At 45.9% G+C, this 14,977-nt stretch overlaps 1 protein-coding gene across 1 annotated transcript in view; it reads right to left on the bottom strand.

Moving 5' to 3' along the window:
- ORAI2 (ORAI calcium release-activated calcium modulator 2) overlaps positions 1-14,685 on the bottom strand; it is a 40,060-nt gene extending 25,375 nt beyond the window's left edge. The window contains exon 1 of the mRNA XM_083172202.1: positions 14,343-14,685. The gene's annotated coding sequence lies outside the window, so the exon portion shown is untranslated. The remainder of the gene's footprint in view (positions 1-14,342) is intronic.
- Between the last annotated feature and the right edge of the window lie 292 nt (positions 14,686-14,977).

The raw sequence follows: 14,977 nt of genomic DNA, 5'->3' as shown, positions 1-14,977 counted from the left end.
AGGAATGTTTACGCTGGAGAAGAGGTGTTTAAGGGGAGACATGTTTAACATATACAAATATATCAGGGGGCAATATAATGAACTATCAGGCTCCCTCGTTGCTTTGAGGTCGGAGGCTAGGACACATTGGCATGCACTCAGACTAGAGCAGGGATGGGGAACCTTTGACCCTCCAGCTGTTTAACTACACATACCAGCATGCCCTGCTTTAGTTTCGCTACTTGGCCATGCTAAATCTGTTGCAAGGCATGCTGGGACGTGGAGTTCAATAACAACTGGAGGGCCAAAGGTTCCCCACCCCTGGACTAGAGGAAAGAAGATTGTATACCCTTAGAAGGAAAGGCTTTTTTTTTTTACAGTTAGGGCAATAAAGATATGGAACTCCTTTCCAGAAGACGTGGTGTTGGCAGACAAATTAAATACATTTATACAAAAGGTTGGACAAACAGTTATTGGGAAAAAAAACATTTAGGGGTACAACCCATAATCACAATTTAGCCAAAGGTTGAAAAATATAGTAAATAAATTACAATGGAGATATCACATCTATACAATTCACTGTAATGGGTCCTGTAAATAAGGTTGAACTTAATGGACGTTCGTTTTTTTTTGAACCTCAACTACTATCTAATGGGCCCCATACATCAGCAATCACAGTTTATGGATTTTCAGATATAGGGATATTTTGGCCAGATAAATGGATTTTACAATCTATCTGACTTTGCCCACACATTACAGATTTATTTCAGTGATCGGCAGATTTTTCCATCTAAAGATTGCATCTTCATATCTGGAAATTGCCCCAATCGATTGTCATTTCAGCTGTTCATAATGTAAATACATGAAGACGACGAATTGGGAATGCCCACACATATAAAAAAGATCTACAGATAATACCAGATTATTAAACATGTTTAAAAACCTGATTAAGCAATCGATTGGCGATTTTGATTGGGATTGCCAAAAGGGGGAGCCCACACATCTAAAATTAATTGTGGCAATCATCTCCATATCTGAAAATTGTCACAATTAATTGCTGATGTATGGGGCCCTTAACAGTGTGCAGCCAATCGACCCCTAACTGTCATTCTTAACATAGCGGATTGGCTGGTGCATTGTCACCTTCTACTTCCTCGTTATCTCTTCACCAGGCTTAATACATCTGCCCCTATGTAACTATTCTAATTCTCTTACCCAGAAACCATTTATGCACTGATGAATGCATTACTTTTTACCACATGGATAATGGAATACAAAAGCAGTCCCACACCCGCCTTAAAACCCTTAAATAATATACAGACATTAACGGCACCCAACAAAGCATTCTGGGGCATGTAATTTCACAACTGGAGACACAAACCAAGACCAGGCCTGCACTAGCCAATGGCAAAAATAATATTGATAATGACCCTAAAACAGGATAAAATGGTAACATTTGCACATCCACAAGGTGTACTGTCCCCAAGCTACAGCACTACAGTTCTTGCACCAGTATTTCATGGAACTCTTACTCCCAATATGGAATTATTCTCTATGTTAAAGACTAAAATCCGTTTCCCCTATCCCCTGTAACACAGGAACAACCAAGCAAAAATTACATAAATTAAAATATGATATTAGGCGCTAGTGTTTCCTACCTCACTTCAAAGTATTAGACCAGAGCAGTTTGGGTGCTGTAAAATGTTAGCGCTTTTTTCCTTAGCTGGCCTGTGTACACAGATAACGCCCTTAAGGCTCAGTCACATTTGTGTGTTTGGTATTGTATTTTCTAGTGAATACATAAAAAATACATATTAACCTGTACTCTATTCAATTCCAAGGGTGGAATACACACATAACCAATGTCTCGTGTGCTAGTAAAAAAAAACATAATTTATTAACTCTATATTGCAATTGACTTTTGAGCGTATTAGCACAATAAAGAAAAATGGTACTTGTGAATTATCACGGCGCCCACGAAATCGGTCGAAAATCGGCCGCAAATCGCATGCAAAGATCGGATGCGATTTTGCGGCCGATTTTCGGACGATTTTTATGCTGTTCCATCATTGCACACCTTGCACACCCCCGATTTCCATCGTAGTGCATCGCATGCAATATAGTGGCATGTGATGCATGTGAAGCGATTCGATTTGTAATTGTACAATCACCCTGATGGGTGCTTACAATGTTAAATGCACCCCCATTGTCAACACCACCCCCACTATCAACGCCAACCCAAAGCGTGGCGAGCGCAGCTAGCCCGCGAGGGCCGGCGGTACGTGTCCTCCGACCTTTTCATACCCCCACTATCCACGTCGGCGTGGAGTTGATTTTAGATAGTGTGGCGAGCGCAGTGAGCAACCGAGGCCGAAGTGTGGCGAGCGCAGCGCGCCCCGCAAGGGGACGCGGAATACATGTAAAGTAATCCGCGTCCCCTCGCCATGCTTCGGGCTCGGTGGCTCGCTGCGCTCGCCACACTATCTAAAATCAACTCCACGCCGACGTGGATAGTGGGGGTATGAAAAGGTCGGAGGACGCGTACCGCTGCGCTCGCCACGCTTCGGGTTGGCGTTGATAGTGGGGGTGGCATTAACAATGGGGGTGCATTTAACATTGCGAATCACATCGCATTGCATGCCACTTGCTTGCATGCAATGCGATGCGATATTTAATTGTACAATCAGGGGCATTTTCCCGAAAATCACATCGCATACCATCGCATAGTACCTGGGGGAGTGCAAGGATGGAATAACATGCAAATCGGCAGGAAATGGCCGAAAATCTGCAAAAAAAAAAAAAAAAAAAAAAATCGGACGAAAATCGGACGCAAAATCGCATCGCAGATCAAATCGGCCAAAAAAATCAGCCGCAAATCGGATGCGATATCATATGCGATTTAGATGAGATTGGGTGCCGTGATAATACACAAGTACCAGAAAAATATCTGCTGAAAACTGAATAGGGAGCTGTCCGCTTACATTCATGTTACAATGTGCTTGCATCGAAGCAAGTATGGCACAGAAGAGTGGGGTGTGTGGGATCACATGCTATGCCATTAAAATGAATGGGAGATGGCTTGGCCATGCGTCTGCCTCCCATTCACTACAATGGCTACTGGCAGCGATGCGAATGGGTGCTGCATGTTGCGCTCTGTAAGCATCGCGATACCACTATGATAAGCTTATATAAGCAGCAATAATGTACTTGGACACATTTGTAGGAATAAACCTTAAAAACTATGCAACTTTGTCAGGAGAGCTGCGGCCATTTGAATTGACTCAGTCGCACACAGATGTAATAAATGAAGTAAATTACAGTGTTCTGCAAACGCTAGAGTTTGGGAGTTGCTCCAGTAGTTTTATTTGTATGTATACGGTGCACAGCGAAAAGCCACTTGGTGCAACCAAGCTGCACAGGGCCTGGGAAGACAAGAGGGGCTATTTGGAGTGACAGGACACATCTACACATTTACAGACAGAGTATTTACACTATTGGGCTCATTAACTAAAACTGGCACGAACAGAAAATTGCTGGGATTCTTCGCAGTTAAAAACATTCTAAGGAGGGAATTCAAATGTTTGTGGACCTCTTAGTACTGGGTTTAGCCACGTATAGCAGCTAAACCGGTCTAAAGTCCTGTCTGCGGCACTCGAACTCCAGTTTGGATGCCCAAAGTGCACATTTCAGCTCGCACCTCAGGAGACTGCGAGCTGTACACACCCCACGGCTCAAACTGAGCAACGTTATAGCAGTCCCACGAACAATTGAATTCCCCTCTGACTATCATTTTAGCATGTGTGCTTCGGTATACTTCAGTCCCATGCATCCTGGCACTTACCTTCCCTAACGAGCTGCGTAAGGTAGTCAGATAGGTATGCCTGTCACATAGATGCCTATAGGCGTTATTAATGCTGTAAGCCCAGTGCTCACAGGATGCTAGAAACGCGTTTTGTAGCAATTTATGTAACTCTAGCTCAAAAAAATAAAAAAAACATTAGGTTGTTCCGACAGCTATTTGGCATTATGGATAAATGCTGCATGTGATCGCTGTACTGATTTAGAGTTCTCTAGAGTGTCAGTGGGAGGGGTGAGTATGCCAGGGATTGGCCGTGTCAAGAAATAAATTAAGCAGGAGGTGAATAGATCAGGAAGTGAGGGCATGGGAATCCTATGTTTATCCCAGGGAGGAAGGGGTGATTGCTAAAAAAAAAAAAAAGAAGGTTTAGTTCTCCTTTAAAAAGAAATTGCCGCTCTGCAAAATATTTCACTCACAGTATGGTACCTTTACTGTGCCAATGTCAATGACGTTCTATGCAATGGAACATGAACAGACACATTCCGATAACATTCAAACACACACAGCAACGATGAGTGTGGCTACAATTGTATAAGCTCCAGCAAAACGAGTACATGCTTACTTGGCGCTAGCCCGTTGTGCACTAACGGAACCCCCTAGACCATGGCTAGGGAATCTTTTTTGTGCCAAGGGCCGCTTGTATGGGGAAAAAAATATCCTTCGGGGGCAATATGTAAAAATTTCTCTTACAAATTGTCCTGCTGCACGCTCCGCCGGCTGCCACTGAATAGGCCTGACAGTCTCCGGCTGCTGTTGATTAAGAGGAATCTCGAGAGAAATACCGACCTCTCACGAGAATTTCCCTGTACTTGACTCCCGGCAAAGTCGCCGGGCGTGTGGACGGGCCACTCAGACCGGCTACGGGGAGCGCATACGGCCCCCGGGCCTGAGGTTCCCCACCCCTGCCCTAGACCATCTGTAGCACACGCATTTGTAATACTCTCCATTGGTACTCTAATAATTAAACACTGGAGCTCCAGCTCTGAACTTCCTGCCACAGTCTACTTATTTATCTTACCTGCAGGATGACCAGCAGTGGGGATGAAGGCAGTCAGAAAACAGATGCCATCATCACAATTTAGGGAATTCTGACAGGGGTCAGGTAAGTGACTTCCCAGGCACTTCTTTTTTTATTCCTAACCCAAAAAAAAAATTCAAATCACAACTCTTATTATGGGAATTTTTCATCGCTATATTTTCCATGGTGTTTCACAAAAAGGTTCTTGAGTAGTTTCACGGCGCCAGTAAATCACATGTGATATTGCATATGATTTGCATGCGATTCGATGTGCGATGCGATTTATTACCTGTTCATACCCCCACTATCCACTACGGCATGGAGTTGATTTTATATAGAGTGGCAAGCGCAGCGAGCCCGAAGCGTGGCGAGCCCCGCGAGGGGACACGGATTACATGTGAAGTAATAGTGTTCCCTTGCGGGGCTTGCCACACTATATAAAATCAACTCCATGCTGTAGTGGATAGTGAGGGTATGAACAGTTAATAAATCGCATCGCACATCGAATCGCATACAAATGGTATGCAAATGTAACTCCAAGGTAACAAGCATGTTAACCCCATTGGCAGAGCATGTAACTCCAAGGTAACGAGTATGTTCACCCCATTGGCAGAGCATGTTAACCCCGTTGGCAAAGCATGCTAACACCATTGGCAAAGCATGCTAACCCCTGGTATCAAGCACGAAACACATAGCAATGAGCATGTAGGTAAGCGGAACTTGTGTGACATAATATGTAATTACAGCATGTGGTGTGATATGCAATAGGCATTACAGTGTGTGGCATAACGTGTAATGAGCATTGCGATGTTTGGTATAATGTGTAATGGACATTACGGCATGTGGTATATGTAATGGGCATTATGGCATGTGTAAATTTTTGGTGCGTGCCTTCGGCATGCATGGTCGCTAATTTTTAGTTTGTCTAGCTCCTACATTTTCATCCTGGCTCTTAGAAATTGGTCGAGCCCTGACTTAAGCATTAATGTGGACTCTTTGTTCACAATACAAATAAGTGAAAACTGATCTTTACACAAAGTTGATGAATGGCGCATTTTCATACTTAAGTGACATTTTTATTATTTTTCCATCTCAGCCATTAGTAAGCAATAACTTTAAATAGATGCAATTTTAGTTGTAGACCAGCAGGGCAAAGAGTCTGTTCCGGAGGTAAACTGGCTCCTAATACAAATCACATGGTACAAAAAAATTACAAACTGAGAATATCCAATATTGCTCTATATTCTGGCCTGTAGTCAGAGCAGTCACACTCAATCACTGGATCATATTGCAACATTATAGTACGGATGAGGCGTATCTACTTAGTAACTAGACCGAAAGGCTCTGGTCTGCAGTCCTAACTATGGGGGCGATTCAGGGCGATCACTAAGGTCCGAATTCACCCCGGTCCCGATGGTGGGGTTTGCGCATGTGCAAACCCCAGGAGTGAACGCCTTCGGCGAGTTTCACAAAGGGATAGGGGGAAAAGGGGGAGGGCATGGGGCGGATGCAGGGGAACACCTTGGTTTACACCAAATGTTTTTTTATTAATAGGCTGTTACTACAGGCACAACACCGTGACTCACGCAGCAAGTTGAGAATAGAATAGTGTGGCGAGCGCAGCGAGCCACCGAGCTCGAAGCGTGGCGAGCTCAGCGAGCCCCGCGAGGGGACGTGGATACCTTCACAGGTAAACGTGTCCCTTCGCGGGCTTCACAGGTATCCTCGTGCGCTCGCCACGCTTCGGGCTCGGTGGCTCGCTGCGCTCGCCACACTATTCTATTCTCAACTCCACGCCGACGTGGATAGTGGGGGTATGAAAAGGTCGGAGGACGCGTACCGCCGCCCCTCGCAGGCTCGCTGCGCTCGCCACGCTTCGGGTTCACGTTGATCGTGGGGTGGCGTTAACAATTGTGGGGGCCATTTCACACTTCAGGGTGTCTATTTGGCCTCTGTGGGCCATTTAACATTGATTCCTATGGAAAAATCGTGTCAATTGAGAAATTTAACATTGGTCATTATGGGAAATTGCGGGCATCGCGTCGCACCCGATTTTTTAGTGCATTCAATGCCCGCGATGACCGCGATATCCTATCTGTCCTAATCTAGTGGCGCCGTGAAAGTAAAGAAGTACCGTACATTGCAACAATTCATAAAATTGTGCAAAAATCACAGTTTTCTACATAATTTTATAGAAACTATATAAGAACAGAGAATGTTGTGTTATAAGAGACGAGACGTTGTCAACTACAAAAAAAAATAATTATTCGCTCACTTAATTTTTACAGTGTACAGGCCCCCATACACCGTAACGACATTGGGCCCTAACGTTCAATCTCGACTGATCGTGTGCACATGGCATGTATTCTCGTTACGATGCGTGGTTCCGCAGGTCGTGAGGTCGGCCCTCAGATCAGACAAGCTGCACATCTGATCTGTTGGCTCTCATTGCCGTCATAAGCAGATTGGATGTGTATTTTAAGCACATTCGATCACACGTTGGACCGATCCATGACCTGATTACGATCAGGTCACATGCAGGACATCCTGATGTATGTCCAGCTTAAGAAACAAAGTGCTCTTTGCAACGTTGTAACCTATCCACATTTGCAGTGGACACAGCCCAGCAATAATTAGATAACAACCTGTAGGCCACACACTCCTACCGCACATATCCTATTTCATTGTGCACAGATTCTCAATACAGCTTTTCAGGATGGAGTTCTCCTGGACTAAGGATTTAACACAATCATCTCCAAAGAACAGTGCACATCTTAAAGGGAATATTTGTGGCAGCCACAGAATGCGATTATACAGGTTATTGTGGCTGTATAACATCTGTCAGACACAGCTGCAAATATAAAAGTGTATGCACTAACAGCAGGCTGTATAAGGGGGACTGATATTGATGATTAATCCTTCTCTGTATGCTCTACAGAAGTGCAATCATCGCACCAGGGCTGGCAAAAGCTAAAACATTTTGTAAGCATCAGTTGATGGGATAAAGCCTTATATATATCTCCTCCATACTCCATAAAATGACAATGCACATCTCCAAAAGGGGGTGGAGCCTCATAAAGAAGGGGAGTGGCCACACAATAGTACCCCCAGTTCAAATGACACCACAAAGTAGCGCATTCATATTCGCATTACACGGAAGCTGCTCAGTTCCGTCACTACTGTGAAGACTACTGTGTCTGGGGCTGGCAAGTCTCATCGGTGCGGAGCAACAGCATGCTTGCAGACGTTTATCATCTGCTAATCCGCTCTGCCAGTCCCTCCATTAGTTGCCTGTATTTTACTGTATTCAATATAAAATACTTCTATTCACATATAAAACTATTAACCATACTACACCAGCTTATATCTCCTAACTCGACCACTCCGCTCTGCACAAGACCTGTGTCTGTCTTCTGCACAGATCACTAGCTCCCATTCACTATTACAGGGCTTTAATCAGGCTGCTCCCACCCTGTGGAATGCCCTTCCACGCATAATAAGACTCTCCACGGTACTTGTTTCCTAGCAAGGCCACAACGATTTAGATCGTTGTGGTCGTAAGATAAAAAATCGGATCGATCGCATCGCATGCGATTTGGTCGCATACGATGCGACCGATCCGACCGACCGATTTTTCACCCGATTTTTTTTTTTTTTTCACCAGATTTGTTTCAATTGCCCCCCCAAATGTTACTAAGTGGGCTAGACCCCACGATAGACGTCAACCCGAAGCGTGGCGAGCGCAGCGAGCCCGCGAGGGGCGGCGGTGCGCGTCCTCCGACCTTTTCATTCCCCTACTATCCACTAGGGCGTGGAGTGAGAATAGAATAGTGTGGCGAGCGCAGCGAGCCACCGAGCCCGAAGCGTGGCGAGCGCAGCGAGCCCCGCGAGGGGACGCGTCTAACTTCACAGGTATACGCGTCCCCTCGCGGGGCTCGCTGCGCTCGCCACACTATTCTATTCTCACTCCACGCCCTAGTGGATAGAAGGGGAATGAAAAGGTCGGAGGACGCGCACCGCCGCCCCTCGCGGGCTCGCTGCGCTCGCCACGCTTCAGGTTGACGTCTATCGTGGGGTCATGGCGGGCACATAAAAAATGTGAAATGGGTCATATTGGGCCATTTCACCTTTTTTATCATTTTACCCTATGTGAGATGGACTTAATCAAGTCCATCTCATCTTGTGCCATTATAATGGCACAAGACCGACGCGATCCTCCCGATTTCAATGTTAAAAGATTTTTTAACATTGAAGTCTATGGAAAAATCGGGTCAATCGGTCGGTCGCATCGCGGCCGATTTTAATTGGTCGCGACCGACCGATTGACCCGATTTCTGTCATTCAAAGTGAAAAAATTGTAAAAAATCGGCCACATCGTGAGGATCGTGTCCCTTAATTAAGAGCCACGATCACTCACGATTGTGGCCGTTCTAGGAAACAAGTACCCTCTCCACTAACCTCTAAACTTTTAAGCACTCCCTAAAAACTCACCTCTTCAGGCAAGCCTATCATATTGAAGTTCCACAAGCATAACCCTCTGAGGCACTTATGTATCATACAGCTTCCCTTCTGGACCTACAAGCTATGCTATTACTGGTGCCTGTCCTTGTGTTTCCCTCCTATGTCCCTCTTATAGATTGTAAGCTTGCAGCAGGGCCTTAATACCTATAAGTCTGTCTGTTGTTACCCAGTTTGTTATATCACTGTCTTCTGCTGCCCTATGTAAGAAACTGTAAATAAATAAATAAAATATATATATATATATATTCGGTTATGCTTTGACATCGATTGAGGGAAACCATCTGGTTTTACCCTATCGATGGCAAAACTATTCTACATCGATTTTTAATCATTGATGGTCAATGGCCATCAATACTGTGTATGTGGTAGCAGCTCACTGGGCTCACCCACACCACCCACTCCCCTGGAATCCAGCACTGCAATAGCAGGGCATTACCGCTTCCTGGTCATGCACCGTGAAAGAGCCACCAGGCACCTGTTAGCAAATGGGGAATCATCAACTTCCTCCACAGTGTGGTGCTTTACAGCTGGCATAATGGTTGGGTAGGCCCTCACCAACTCACCAGCTAAAAAGGAAAAGTTATTTTATATTAAATGTCCTCCACACAAAGTTATAAAAATAAATAATTTAAATCTAGAGAACAGATTTAAATAGCAGTATAAATACAAGTGAACACCATAGACTGAGGTATTGATTATTTATTATTATTATTATTGTTAGTGTGTTTGATTGGAGATGGTGTCCTGCACTAGATTAGTTATTCATATTGAGTGAGCCGTCTACTTGTGTTATTGTGTTAGTGAGGATGGAGTTAAATGGAGGCAGCAGGAAACCACAGATACAGGGCTTTGATAGGCAGGGTTCTCCAACAGCAGCAGGTCCTGCAAAACTGATGCTGAAGTTTTTGGTGGCAAACATACTTTGTTAACAGCAAAATGCAAGAATTTAACCTGTTCTCCTCTGACATCTTTGCTTATTTATTCTAAACCACTGACATCATATGCAACTTCCTGTACCAGTCATGATACAGCCAAACACGGCATGATACAGCCAAACACGGCATGATACAGCCAAACACGGCATGATAAAGCCAAACACGGCATGATAAAGCCAAACACGGCATGATAAAGCCAAACACGGCATGCCAACACTGCTTACGTTTCTAAACCAATTTATCCAAATTACGCAATATTTCTTCCTAGTGAACATTCATTATTTTCACTAAAACAATGATCATGTAAACAACATGGGTAAACAATGTGCTCTAGATTGCTGTTATGTTTACTAGTGTACAGATACCAAATACCAAAATATTTCAAGTACGATTTGGTGGATGCAGAACTTGGTCAACCGTTTTAAAATATATTCACTTAAACGTATTCAAATGTACAAGATGTCTGAAAGCTAACTGATTAATGCCATGTAATACAGTAGGAGTAGTATACCAGCATCTGCCAGAGGTGGTGCTGTTGAGCGATGATGTCATATTGCAAATGAGCTTCAAGGGTCTAAAGGTACCCATACACGGTCCGTTCGTCCGATCCGTTCGGTACTTAATTAGTACACATTGTATCGAATCGAATGCCTTGTGCATGCAATGCGATGCGATACGATGTAAAGCTAGTACAAAAAGTATGTGCAGCACATACTTATTGTACCGTATGATGAGATGCGCGGGAGCGCACATCTCATAGTACAGAACGGACCGTCTATGGGCACCTTTAGAACTATATACAATTGTGGGCAGCACTGTATTCCAGTGGTAATGCCTGGGAAGCAAGGCACCGCAGGTTCAAGACCCACATTACCCCTGGAAAAAAAAAAAATACACAGGGGAAATAAAAAGAAACACAGGAAAAAATAATAATAATAAAAAAAATAAAAAGAATTAAAAAAAAAAAAAATACAAAGGTTGAACATGACGGCTATAGGCCTGTGACTTCCCAGACACTTTTTTTTTAATTCTTGAGTTCTTGCACTAGTGTATGGCATCCGATCCCCCTTGAGCCATCTGGGACCGGAAATGTGATGTATTGCATGCAAGCCCGTTCTCCATTCTGATATGCATTAGACCGCGCATCAGATCAGATCGATTCGGAATTGGCCCAAATGGCATAAGTGTAACGGGGCCTTCAGCTTAGGCACTAGGGTAGAATTTAGAGTTAGGCTGCGCGAAGGGGGGGGGGTCAGATTAGAGCAGTGGTTCCCAACCTTTTTTTTCTCCCGTACCCCTTGATTAGGCTTTTCATTTATGAGTACCCCCTCGTGAATTTTTTTAGGGTTCGTGGCCTAAAAAGGGGTGTGTTCTCATTTGAAGGGTGTGGCTTAACAGGGGCAAGTCACTCCCCCATTTTCACTGTGGTGGTATGTGCCATGTCTTCAGACGAATTTAAGAACATGCTGATGTATGATATCCAAAAAGATTCTAGTGCCCAGTTTATACTACAAAAAATTATTCTGGTACCAAATATAAAACATAGCGTTCATACTGGCAATGACCACAATATAAGCTCAGCCCATTCTGCGGACAGCATATAAAATAACAGAACACTGTCAAATCTCTATTACTGAAGCAACAGACATGCCAAGGGATCACGTTAGCCTTCCAATAGTGCCAGATACACATATGCCCCCAAAAGTGCCAGATACACATATGCTCCAATGGTGCCACGTATGCCCCCACAGTGCCAGAAACAGGAATGCCACCATGGTGCCAGGTATGACCCCATGGTACTGGGTATGTGCCCACAGATCCAACAATGCCCCTACAATGCCAGCAACAAGTATGCCCCCATAGTGCCAGCAACAAGTATGCCCCACAGTGCCAGCAACGCCCCACAGTGCCAGCAACAAGTATGCCCCACAGTGCCAGCAATGCCCCACAGTGCCAGCAACAAGTATGCCCCACAGTGCCAGCAATGCCCCCCACAGTGCCAGCAATATGGTATGCCCCCACAGTGCCAGCAATGCCCCCCCCCACAGTGCCAGCAATAAATATGCCCCCACAGTGCCAGCAAAATGGTATGCCCCCACAGTGCCAGCAATGCCCCCCACAGTGCCAGCAATATGGTATGCCCCCACAGTGCCAGCAATATGGTATGCCCCCACAGTGCCAGCAATGCCCCCCACAGTGCCAGCAATATGGTATGCCCCCACAGTGCCAGCAATATGGTATGCCCCCACAGTGCCAGCAATGCCCCCCACAGTGCCAGCAATAAATATGCCCCCACAGTGCCAGTAATGCCCCACAGTGCCAGCAATATGGTGTGACCCCATAGTGCCAGCAATATGGTATGCCCCCATAGTGCCAGCAATATGGTATGCCCCCACAGCGCCAGCAATGCCCCCCACAGTGCCAGCAATAAATATGCCCCCACAGTGCCAATGCCCCCCACAGTGTTTCCCAGCAGCAGCACACTCACCAATGATGCTGCTGCCGGGGAGAGGACAGTTCAGTGTCCCCCTGCAGTCACTGTAGCTGCCGCCACTGCCTTCTTCTCTCAGGAAAGGAGAGTACAGCACACTGCGCATCTCTCCTTCCCTTCACTGTGACGGCTGGCCGCCAATCAAAGTTCGCGGACCGGCTCCTGATTGGCTGCCGGCCTGCAAGCTCTGATTGGCTGACGGGCGACCCAGTCACAGGGAAGCACGGTGAGGGGTAGGAGAGATGCGCAATGCACTCTCCTCCCCTCAGGCTCAGAAGCCGGCGCCGCATACCCCCAGCAACCCGTCTTACTGCCTTCCAGCCGCGGCGGCGTGACCCGGCGTCCTGTGCATGTGCCAGGTCACGCAGCCGCCATTAGCGGTGACTTATTTGCGTACCCCCTGAAAGACCAGCGCGTACCCCCGGTGGTACGCGTACCACGGGTTGGGAACCGCTGGATTAGAGTAAAGCTGTGTACACACAGAGCAATATGATCGCTTCCAATATACTGTATTGCTAGCAATATATTGCTCAGCAATCATATTGCTCAGTGTCTCCTTTTCATCAGCGACCAGAGATGGTCGCTGATGAAAATGTCACACTGCCGGGAGAAGAGGCAGGCGAAGTCACTGGTCTGAGAAGCATGCTCCTCTGACCAGCAACCATTAGGGGACTGAAAACGGGAGCGCGCACCCGGCGATTTATCGCCGATGCAAACTCCAATCGCTGATAATATGGTCGCTCAGCGACCATATTGCCAGCGATAAATGACCGTGTGTACACAGGTTTAGGCTGAAGGGAGGGAGGGTTATGGTTAGGTGGTGGTGTATGGATAGTTAGGTTAGGCTGAAGTGGGGAGGGTTATGGTTAGATGGTGGGCCATCATAGCCTGCCCTCAGTATTCAACTAACCTCCTGCACTCGCCGTTTCCACCTTGCTATTTCTGAAAAGCGAGGTGGAAATGGTGTGTGCGGCCATTGCATTAGCCACGAACTTCGCCACTCTGGGAAATCCTCGCCTTCCTCTGATGGTGGAGATTCCCTCATAACATAGAATAGGGAAAAGGGGCAGTGAGAGGGGTAAACGCGAGGATGGCTTGTTTTCGTGGGACACTCGCTGAAATACAAGCCACCCTCACCATAAAAACCTTCTAACCGGCCACATTGAATACATCCCTTCGTGCATTATCAGCAAACAAGTGCAGACATGCAGCTGTGTGCATAGTAACCAGAATGCCAATGTTATAGTGAGCAATGTATATACAGTAGAATACACAGTATACAATTACGTGGTTTGGTTCCTAAACCTGGAGTCAACGGCCCAGGTTAACCGTTTTAAGGATAGCCATGGCTTAATCAAAACAAATTAGGTACTACAGTAAGTTACCTGTGCTCAAGCTTCTGGACCATCAAGGTGCTTAAGGACGAAGCATGACTGGGAAGCACTGTATATGAATGACTGCATGACGCTGGATACAGCATATCACTGTATAATGTGTAAACATATCATGTAAGGAGCTATTAGCAGTGTATTGACTTACCCAGGCAGTGACAGCTACACGGGAGCACACAATCCCTTCTTCCTCCAGCTACACCCCAGCAGCAGCATCACCCAATGGAAGCAGCCATGCCGTTGACAGCAGCTCACCTGACGCCCGTGAGACAGCAAGCAGCGCGCACACAGAAGACATTTCTCTCTTGCAGTGCAGGCAGGGACTTCTGTCTGATAGATGCATGATGTAACCCGCTTTATGATTGGCTGCTGTCTCTCTTCCTCACTGCTGACTGTATCCTCTGCTCTGATTAGACAGGGAGATATTCAGGATCAGTGTTTGTGTTCTTCTTCCCCAGATTAGAAACGTGTCTGGGCTGGGCTCATATTACATACACTAGTGATGTCTCCCTGCTGTCTCTGTGTGTAATGACGTGCTCTGCATTAATAGCTGTGTCCATTGTACTGTGCACAATTAACCTGGTAACACTGGATTGTTGTCATTTGCTGCCTGTGAGGGATTATGCCGTAAGGGGATCCTGTGTGCATACAGACAGCACACCATGCACTTCCTGACAGCATACACACAATACACCATGCACTACCTGACAGCATACACACAACACACCCTGCACTCCCTCACAGCAGCACTCCCTGACATCACACACACAGTACAACATGACA

This window comes from Crinia signifera, chromosome 2 (genome assembly GCF_055691185.1).
Source record: "Crinia signifera chromosome 2, ASM5569118v1, whole genome shotgun sequence".
NCBI classification, from domain to species: domain Eukaryota; kingdom Metazoa; phylum Chordata; class Amphibia; order Anura; family Myobatrachidae; genus Crinia; species Crinia signifera.
This window is presented reverse-complemented; position numbering and strand designations above follow the sequence as displayed.